The following is a 9,202-nucleotide window of genomic DNA, read 5'->3' on the forward strand; positions in this document are numbered from 1 at the left end:
GTGCAGAGATGAAGGACGTGGAGGGCGCGAAGCAGCGAGAAGTTTCTCTTTCGTTCCAAGAGAAGCAGCGCGTGCGCAATCCACACCTCCGCCAGGAGGGGGAGGGGAACCGATGGAGGTTGGAGGTGCAAGGGCTCAGTCAGCAGCCAGAGCCCTAGCACCAACAGCAGTGAAAGCGAAGCCTCCTAGAGGGAACAGGAAGTGTTACATCTGCGAGGATCCAGGCCATTTGGCGAAAGAGTGTCCCCGGAGGCTCCACAAGCACACTGCAGCCTCAGCAATGGTGACTGCAGCAACGCAGCAAGGAGAACCACAGCAGGGAAACGACGATGTCTGGCTGGAGACAGAGGCACTGGGGCCCAGCCAGACGCATCAGTGAAGCAGTCCCCAGCGATCTTGCAACCCACGGACCCCCTCCCACCCAAACCAGTAGTGCAGCTCACAGCATCTCTCCAGCTACCCGATGGCGTCACTATCGAAGTACCGCTTTCTGTGGATTCTGGAAGCAACGCAGACTTTATAGCGCAGGATTTTGTGGAGCAGCACGCTATACAGCTACTGCCTGCCACTCTGCCCCTGCAAGTCGTCACAGTGGATGGCAGAGAGTTGCTAGGGGGGCAGGTGGTGAAGCAAACGCCACCGATGGTGATGCGCCTTGGCAACCACAGGGAAGTCATCAGTTTTAATGTCACCCAACTGTCGGACACGCCCATTGTGTTGGGCATGAGTTGGCTGGACAGGCACAGTCCGACACTGGCTTGGTACCAGAGACAGCTGATCTTCGGCTCCTCTTATTGCGCAGAACACTGCATCCTGCCCAGACAGGAGGGAGAGGAGGAGGAATCACAACTGCAGTTGGGAACGTTGCAAGCAGTCCCCCACAAATACGCAGACTTTCTGGAGGTCTTCTGCGAGAAAGAGGCTGACAAGCTACCACCGCACAGGCAATATGACTGCAAGATTGACCTCCTACCAGGGGCGACGCTGCCGAAAGGGAAGCTGTATTCCATGTCTGAGGACGAATTACAGGAACTCAAACAGTTCATAGATCACAATTTGCAGCGCGGTTTCATCCGGGAGTCCAGGGCAGTAGGGGGCAGTCCTGTTTTCTTCGTGAAGAAGAAGGACACGCCCCAGAAAAGACTGGTGGTGGATTTTCGCCTCTTAAACAAGATGACCAAGCCTTCTGATTTCCCCATGCCCAGGATTGACGACCTGCTAGCGACGGTGCGCAAGGAACGCGTGTTCACCAAGTTGGACCTGCGAGGTGCGTACAATCTCATCCGCATGAGGGAGGGCGATGAGTGGAAGACAGCCATGTTCACGCCTCTGGGCACCTACGAATACAGAGTGATGCCGTTTGGATTGCAAAACGGTTCTCACTGTTTCCAAGCTTTCATGCATCATGTGTTGGCGGGACTCCTTTACAAGAAGTGCGTCTGCTTTCTGGATGACATCCTGATATTCTCCGACTCGCAGCAAGCCCATGACCAAGATGTTCGGGAGGTGCTGAAGAGGCTGCAGCAGCATAGACTGTACGCCAAACTGGAGAAGTGCCAGTTCGACACGACGGAGGTGGATTTCTTGGGTTACAAGTTGTCGGACAAGGGGCTAGCCATGGACAGCGCCAAGGTTCGTGCGGTGTTGGATTGGAAGAGCCCGCGCAATCGGAAGGAGGTCCAGCGGTTTGTCGGCTTCGCCAACTTCTATCGCAAGTTTATCAAGGGGTTCGCGATGCAGACGGCGGCCATTACGGACACGCTAAGCTCCAAGAAAAAGAAATTCATCTGGACGGAGCAGGCGGAGCAGTCCTTTCAGGCACTCAAGCGTCTCTTCGCGTCGGAAGAGCAACTGCTGCATATCGACCCCAGCAAACCGATGCGGGTAGAGACAGACGCGTCCGATAGAGCAGTGGGAGCTGTCCTGCTGCAAAGGGACCCACAGGGGGTCTGGAGGCCGGGAGCGTTCTACTCCAGAAAGCTCAGCAAGTCGGAGCAGAACTACACCATCTGGGACAGGGAGTTGCTGGCCATTCATGCAGCTTTCAAGGCGTGGAGGCACTTCCTGATCGGCGCCAAGCACACGGTGCAGGTCTGCACGGATCACAAGAATCTGGAGCACTGGCGCACGGCTCAGTTCCTGAACCAGAGGCAGATACGTTGGGCGGAGTTCTTTGCTGACTTCAATTTCCGAATAGAGTACGTCCCAGGCGACACCAACGTCATGGCGGATGCACTGTCCCGCAAACCGCAATACCTCGAAGAGGCGACGCCAGCGGCAGCCATGCACATCTTCGCGCCAACAGCGTGGGCGTGCGCTTCAGCCACAGTAGACCTGGATGCGGTGCGGCGGGCGTTGCAGGACGACTCCTTCGCGCGGGCGAAGATGGCAGAGGTGCACAAGGGCACGGCGAAGGGCGACGAGTTCCAGATACGAGACGGCTTGCTCTTACGTAAAGGGGCCATCTACGTGCCGGGAGACGAACTTCGCGCCAGGGTACTGCAGCAGCTGCACGACGCACCCACGGCCGGGCACTTTGGCACGGAAAAAACGGTGGAATTAGTCGCAAGGGACTTTTGGTGGCCCAGACTGAGAGGGGAAGTCGCGGACTACGTTGCGAGGTGCGACACCTGCCAGAGGGCCAAACCGGTGCACAAACCACCGGCGGGACTGCTGGAACCGCTGCAAACGCCGTTTGAACCGTGGGAGAGAGTGGCCCTGGACTTTGTTACGGATCTACCCAGCTCGAGAGGCAAGACAGCTGTACTAGTGGTGGTGGACTTGTTCACCAAGATGGCACATTTCATTCCGTGTGCGAAGGTGGCCACGGCGGAACAAACCGCCAAACTGTTCATAGATCACGTGTTCAAAGTGCATGGTCTGCCGCGGTCTATCCTGTCCGACCGCGGGCGCCAGTTCGTCTCGAATTTCTGGCAGAAGCTGATGAGTTTTCTAAATGTCAAGGTCGATCTGGCATCAGCAAGACACCCGCAGACCAACGGGCAAGCAGAGAGGGTCAATGCCATCATGCAGCAGTACCTGAGATGCTATGCCAATCAACAACCTGCGACCTGGGTGGATTACCTGCCGCTCGCCGAGTTCGCTTACAACAACACGAAGCACGTGTCCACAGGGGTGACGCCGTTCTTCGCCAACAATGGGAGGAATCCCAGAACCTTCCCGGGACGGGAGAGAGTGGGGGACGGAGAACCACAGACGGCGGACGCGTTCGCGTCAGAGTTGCAGGCGGTACACGATCAACTCAGACGGCAGCTGGAGCTAGCTAAGCACGCCTACAAGGTGCAAGCTGACAAGCACAGGCGGGTTGGCGAAGAGATCCAAGTGGGAGACTGGGTCTGGTTGGCAGCCCACGCAGTGCCGACCAGGTCACTAGCCAAGAAGAAGTTGGGGCACAAGCAAATTGGTCCGTACCAAGTCGAAGCACAGATCAACCCGGTAGCCTTCCGACTGGTGCTGCCGGAGGGTTCCAGAATGCATCCGGTGTTCCACAGGTCGGTGCTCACTCCCTACAAGGCACCTCACAGATTCCAGGAGCCAGGGACGGCACCGAGTCCGTTCTGGGAGCGGACGGAGACGCGAGGGGTGACGCAGCAAGACCCCATCAACGAGGTCACGGAGATTTTGGACTCCAGATGGGGGGAAGAGGGAGTCGAATACCTCCTAGCCAGAGAGGGCACCCGGGCCAGCGCCAATAGCTGGGTGCCAGACTACGCTTTGGAGGAACCCCTGCTCAAGGACGAGTTTCATGCCCTTTTCCCACACAGACCCATGCCAGCGAGCTTCTTCGACGACTGGCTGTTCACGCCCACACTTTCTTCCAGCACGTTCCATGGATTCGACTCGGACGGGGAACCCGCACTGAGCACCCGTTCCCCAGAAGGATCGCCGGCGGGTGCGGCGTCAGACACCTCGTATTGGTGGGACGATCGACCGGAGGAGCAATGGCGCCGGAAGTGGCTGGAGATGCCAGGTCGAGCGACCGACGCAGAGACTGACATGGACGTGTTCGGGGAGGACCTTGGGTTCGAGCACGGCGGTACAGAGATGGAAGCGGAACAGGTCAACGTCGGCGACCGCGAGGAGGAAGACTCGGAGGTCTTCAGTTGGCGGCCAACCACGGGGAGCGAACTGTATCCGGCATTCCCTCCCGTGATGATGGAGCACCCAGCACCCACACCTGAAAGCGGGGAGGGGGGAAGGGGGGGCTTCGAGGGGGGGATGGATGTCAGGGGTTCAGGAGCAGAGACGCAGAGAAGGGAGGAAGCAGAGAGCGAGGGGGAGGAATCCGAAGGGAAAATGAGTGATGATGACGACCCGAGATCTCCAAGCCTAAGCAGTGAGTCAGAGGACTCCCAAAAGGGAGCCCCAGTGAGCAGAGCAAGGGGGGGATCCGGGGGGATACCCCAGGAGGAAGGGAACAGAGGAGATTCAGAGAGTAGCAGCTGGAAGTCGGGACCCACGCTCATAACTGAGGGCGGCAGCAGCTGGAAGTCGGGACCCACGCTCAAGACTGAGAGCAGCAGGGAGGAAGGTAGCCAGGCATCGGGTTCCGGAGGCTGTCAGCAGGAGGGAGGGCACGAGTCAGGGGTGGTCACGCCCTCCTCAGAGAGCGAGGCAACGGTTAAGAGGAAAGTAGAGAGTTGGGCGCGCGCGCCAAGTTCAAATGCAGCGGAAGCTGGAGCAGTAAGCAGCCCGGAGAGTGAGCCAGGTCCCAAAGCCCGCCGCAAGGAGGCAGAAGGATCAGGGGGGTCAGCGTCAGAGGAGAGTAGAAGGGAGGAGGCCCAGGGGGGCAGAAGGACCCAGAGACGTAGGGAGAGGCGAAGGAGGTGGAGCAAGGCTAGGGTATTAAGCTGGTGTGCAAGAGGCGGGGACTCAGACGGGTCTTCGCCGACCTAGGGCAGAAGGTGTAGAGCTGCACGCTGCAGTTCGGAAATGAAACCTGTAACTTAATAAAGACTCTTATAAAGTGAACGCTGGCGGACTTGGTCCTATGTGAGCTGGGACTGGGTGGCAGCTCTGACAGTACCAGATGGAGCTGGTAAACAGCTGCCCTGGACACAGATTTGACCTGTGCCTCCATGGACAGCTGTGAGTCCAAAATGACTCCCAGGCTGCGCACCTGGTCCTTCAGGGGCACAGTTACCCCATTCAGGACGAGGGAATCCTCCACACCTGCCCGCCTCCTGTCCCCCCAAAACAGTACTTCTGTCTTGTCAGGATTCAACCTCAATCTGTTAGCCGCCATCCATCCTCCAACCGCCTCCAGACACTCACACAGGACCTTCACCGCCTTCACTGGTTCTGATTTAAAAGAGAGGTAGAGCTGGGTGTCATCCGCATACTGATGAACACCCAGCCCAAACCTCCTGATGATCTCTCCCAGCGGCCGCATGTAGATGTTGAAAAGCATGGGGGAGAGGACAGAACCCTGAGGCACCCCACAAGTGAGAGCCCAGGGGTCTGAACACTCATCCCCCACCACCACTTTCTGAACACGGCCCAGGAGGAAGGAGCGGAACCACTGTATAACAGTGCCCCCAGCTCCCAGCCCCTCAAGACGGTCCAGAAGGATGCTATGGTCGATGGTATCAAACGCCGCTGAGAGATCCAGCAGAACTAGGAAACAGCTCTCACCTTTGTCCCTAGCCCGCCAGAGATCATCAACCAGTGCGACCAAGGCAGTTTCAGTCCCATGATGAGGCCTGAATCCCGACTGGAAGGGATCCAAATGGTCCGCTTCTTCCAGGTGTGCCTGGAGTTGTTCGGCAACCGCTCGCTCAATCACCTTGCCCAGGAATGGAAGATTTGAGACTGGGCGATAGTTGGCCATCGTGGCCGCATCTAAAGATGGTTTTTTAAGAAGCGGTTTAATAACCGCCTCTTTCAGCGGGTCTGGGAAGGCTCCCTCACGGAGGGAAGCATTCACCACCCCACGAAGCCCATCGCCCAGTCCTTCCCGGCTAGCTTTTATAAGCCAGGATGGGCAAGGATCCAGGAGACAGGTGGTTGGTTTCACTCGTCCAAGCAGCCTGTCCACATCCTCGGAGGTAACAGATTGAAATTGATCCCACTCAACTTGACTAGACAGAACTCTAGCACTCTCTCGCCCCGGCCCTGCTCCCACGGTGGAGTCTACTTCTTCCCAAATCTGGGCGATTTTATCTGCAAAAACTTTGCAAAATCATTGCAGGAGAACATGTGGCCCGTACTGGGCCCCGATGTTGCAGGTGGTTCTGCTAAATTGTGAACCACCTGAAAGAGTCTCCTGCTGCTGTTTTCTGCAGATGCAATAGAGGTGGTGAAGAAATTCTTCTTCGCCGTCGCTATCGCCACTTGGTAGGCTCGACGTTGAGCTCTAACCTGTGTCCGGTCAGATTCGGAATGAGTTATCCGCCACCGGCGCTCTAGCCGTCTCAATGATTGTTTCATTGCCCTCAGATCCGTGGAAAACCACGGGGCTGTCCGGGCTCCATGCAATCGGAGAGGGCGCTTCGGAGCCAAACAGTCAATAGCCCTGGTTAACTCCACATTCCAGCGGGCCACCAGGGAATCAGCTGAAAGGCCATTAACATGGGATAAAGCATCCCCTACCACTCTCTGGAAACCATTTGGATCCATTAAGTGGCGGGGGCGGACCATCCGAATTGGTCCCACCTCCCTGCAGAGGGGATGGGTCGCAGAGAAGTCCAGTTGCACCAGGAAGTGATCTGACCATGGCACTTCTTTCGTTTCGCTTTTGCTTAGTGTCAGATCACCAACATCCATAGAGGTAAACACCAGGTCCAAGGCATGTCCGTGGCTATGAGTTGGGCCAGACTTATTCAGGGACAGCCCCATGGAGGCCATGCTTTCCACGAAGTCCCGAGCGGCCCCTTGTAAGGTTGTGTCGGCATGGATGTTAAAATCCCCTAGGACGACCAGGCTAGGTGTCTCCAGGAGAACATCCGCCACGACCTGAAGCAGCTCGGGCAGGGAATCCTTGGTGCAGCGGGGAGGTCGGTACACCAAAAGGAATCCTGTACTGCCCCTATTGCCCAACTTCCAGAACATGCACTCAGAAAACTGGGTCTTCCCAATAGGACGCCTGGTGCAAACTAATGACTTCCTAAAAATTACTGCAACCCCCCCTCCCCGCCCACGTGACCTGGGTTGCTGTGCGTAAGAGAAACCTGGTGGACAACCAGCGGCAAGGACAGGCCCATCTGCTTCATCCAACCAAGTCTCTGTTACACATGCCAGGTCAAATCCTACATCCATGATCAAGTCATGGATGGCAGTGGTCTTATGAATCATTGACCTGGCATTGCACAGCAGCACCTTCAGGTCATGTGGGTATCCCTTGCTGATTCTAGTATCCATCCGGTCAGGACCAGACCCAGAGGCAGGGATAGTCCTCAGACAACGACTAAACCTGCCTCCTCTGTAATGACATGGTCTGGTCTTAGCGTAACTCCTCCTCCTACCCGTGATCACTGAGATCGGTTGTCCCAGTGCATCCCCCCCTGTGGAACATGCCCCAGCCATTTTGTGGGCTGGGGCCCACTCCCCAGCAGCCCTGACCCTTCCCTCTAAAAACAAAATAACACCTTAAACAAACAAACAAAACCAATAAAACAATACAAACAAAAAAATGTAAAAATTACAAAAACATCAAAATAAAAAAATAATAATTCCCCAAGCTCAACCAAACATCCATCCCACCCCCACCCCCCACATACAAAAAATCCAAAGAAAATTTTTAAAAACATTTTAAAAACACTCTGTGCCTCTCCGGCAGTAACAACTGTCCTAGTGAGGCCTGTCAGGCCCCGCCCTGGGCCAGGTGGTAAGTGGCAGGAAGGAGCAGGGCCCTCAGGCACTCACTCAGGGGAGTCTTCCTGGGCAGCAGGCAGCAAGCAGCACGCAGTCCTTATGAGGCCCCAGGCCCCGCCCCAAGCCAGATGGTAAGTGGTAAGAGCAGGGCCCTCAAGCACTCACTCAGGGAGTCCTCCTGGGCAGCAGGCAGCAAGCAGCACGCAGTCCTTATGAGGCCCCAGGCCCCGCCCCAAGCCAGATGGTAAGTGGCAAGAGCAGGGCCCTCAAGCACTCACTCAGGGAGTCCTCCTGGGCAGCAGGCAGCAAGCAGCACGCAGTCCTTATGAGGCCCCAGGCCCCGCCCCAAGCCAGATGGTAAGTGGCAAGAGCAGGGCCCTCAAGCACTCACTCAGGGGAGTCCTCCTGGGCAGCAGGCAGCAAGCAGCACACAGTCCTTATGAGGCCCCAGGCCCTGCCCCAGGCCAGGTGGTAAGTGGCAAGAGCAGGGCCCTCAAGCACTCACTCAGGGGAGTCCTCCTGGGCAGCAGGCAGCAAGCAGCACGCAGTCCTTGTGAGGCTTCAGGCCCCGCCCCAGGCCAGATGGTAAGTGGCAAGAGCAGGGCCCTCAAGCACTCACTCAGGGGAGTCCTCCTGGGCAGCAGGCAGCAAGCAGCACACAGTCCTTGTGAGGCTTCAGGCCCTGCCCCAGGCCAGATGGTAAGTGGCAAGAGCAGGGCCCTCAAGCACTCACTCAGGGGAGTCCTCCTGGGCAGCAGGCAGCATGAAGCAGGCAGTCCTTATGAGGCTTCAGGCCCCGCCCCAGGCCAGATGGTAAGTGGCAAGAGCAGGGCCCTCAAGCACTCACTCAGGGGAGTCCTCCTGGGCAGCAGGCAGCAAGCAGCACGCAGTCCTTATGAGGCCCCAGGCCCTGCCCCAGGCCAGGTGGTAAGTGGCAAGAGCAGGGCCCTCAAGCACTCACTCAGGGGAGTCCTCCTGGGCAGCAGGCAGCAAGCAGAATGCAGTCCTTATGAGGCTTCAGGCCCCGCCCCAGGCCAGATGGTAAGTGGCAAGAGCAGAGCCCTCAAGCACTCACTCAGGGGAGCTATGAAAACCTTTGTTCATCTCCTCACAAGTGAAAGTGTTGGTGAAACATGGATTATGTCTTAGAATCAACTACCTCAATGAGTAAGAATTGGTTCAGAGCAAACATTTTGGTCTTCCCTGCCTTATGCTAGTCATTGTTTCCTCTGGCACATGGCAAGGTACAAAAAAATCACAAATCATTTTGAATGTGATGGAATCACACTTGCCCCAGTACCACAATGTTGGTGTGGCATGTGTTTAATTGTCCGACGAAATGAGGGCCACATTGCTTCAGAAGTAGGCT

The 9,202-nt window shown here is 56.8% G+C and overlaps 1 long non-coding RNA gene across 1 annotated transcript; it reads left to right on the forward strand.

Annotated features, from left to right (window-relative positions):
- The first annotated feature begins 7,717 nt into the window (after positions 1 to 7,717).
- Positions 7,718 to 8,727, forward strand: LOC309531140. The gene is made up of 3 exons (XR_014219104.1): positions 7,718 to 7,843; positions 8,302 to 8,494; positions 8,606 to 8,727. It is a non-coding gene; the product is annotated as an uncharacterized lncRNA (long non-coding RNA).
- The last annotated feature ends 475 nt before the right edge of the window (positions 8,728 to 9,202 follow it).

The sequence above is a fragment of the Podarcis vaucheri genome, assembly GCF_965113315.1.
Source record: "Podarcis vaucheri genome assembly, chromosome: 4".
Classification (NCBI taxonomy): domain Eukaryota; kingdom Metazoa; phylum Chordata; class Lepidosauria; order Squamata; family Lacertidae; genus Podarcis; species Podarcis vaucheri.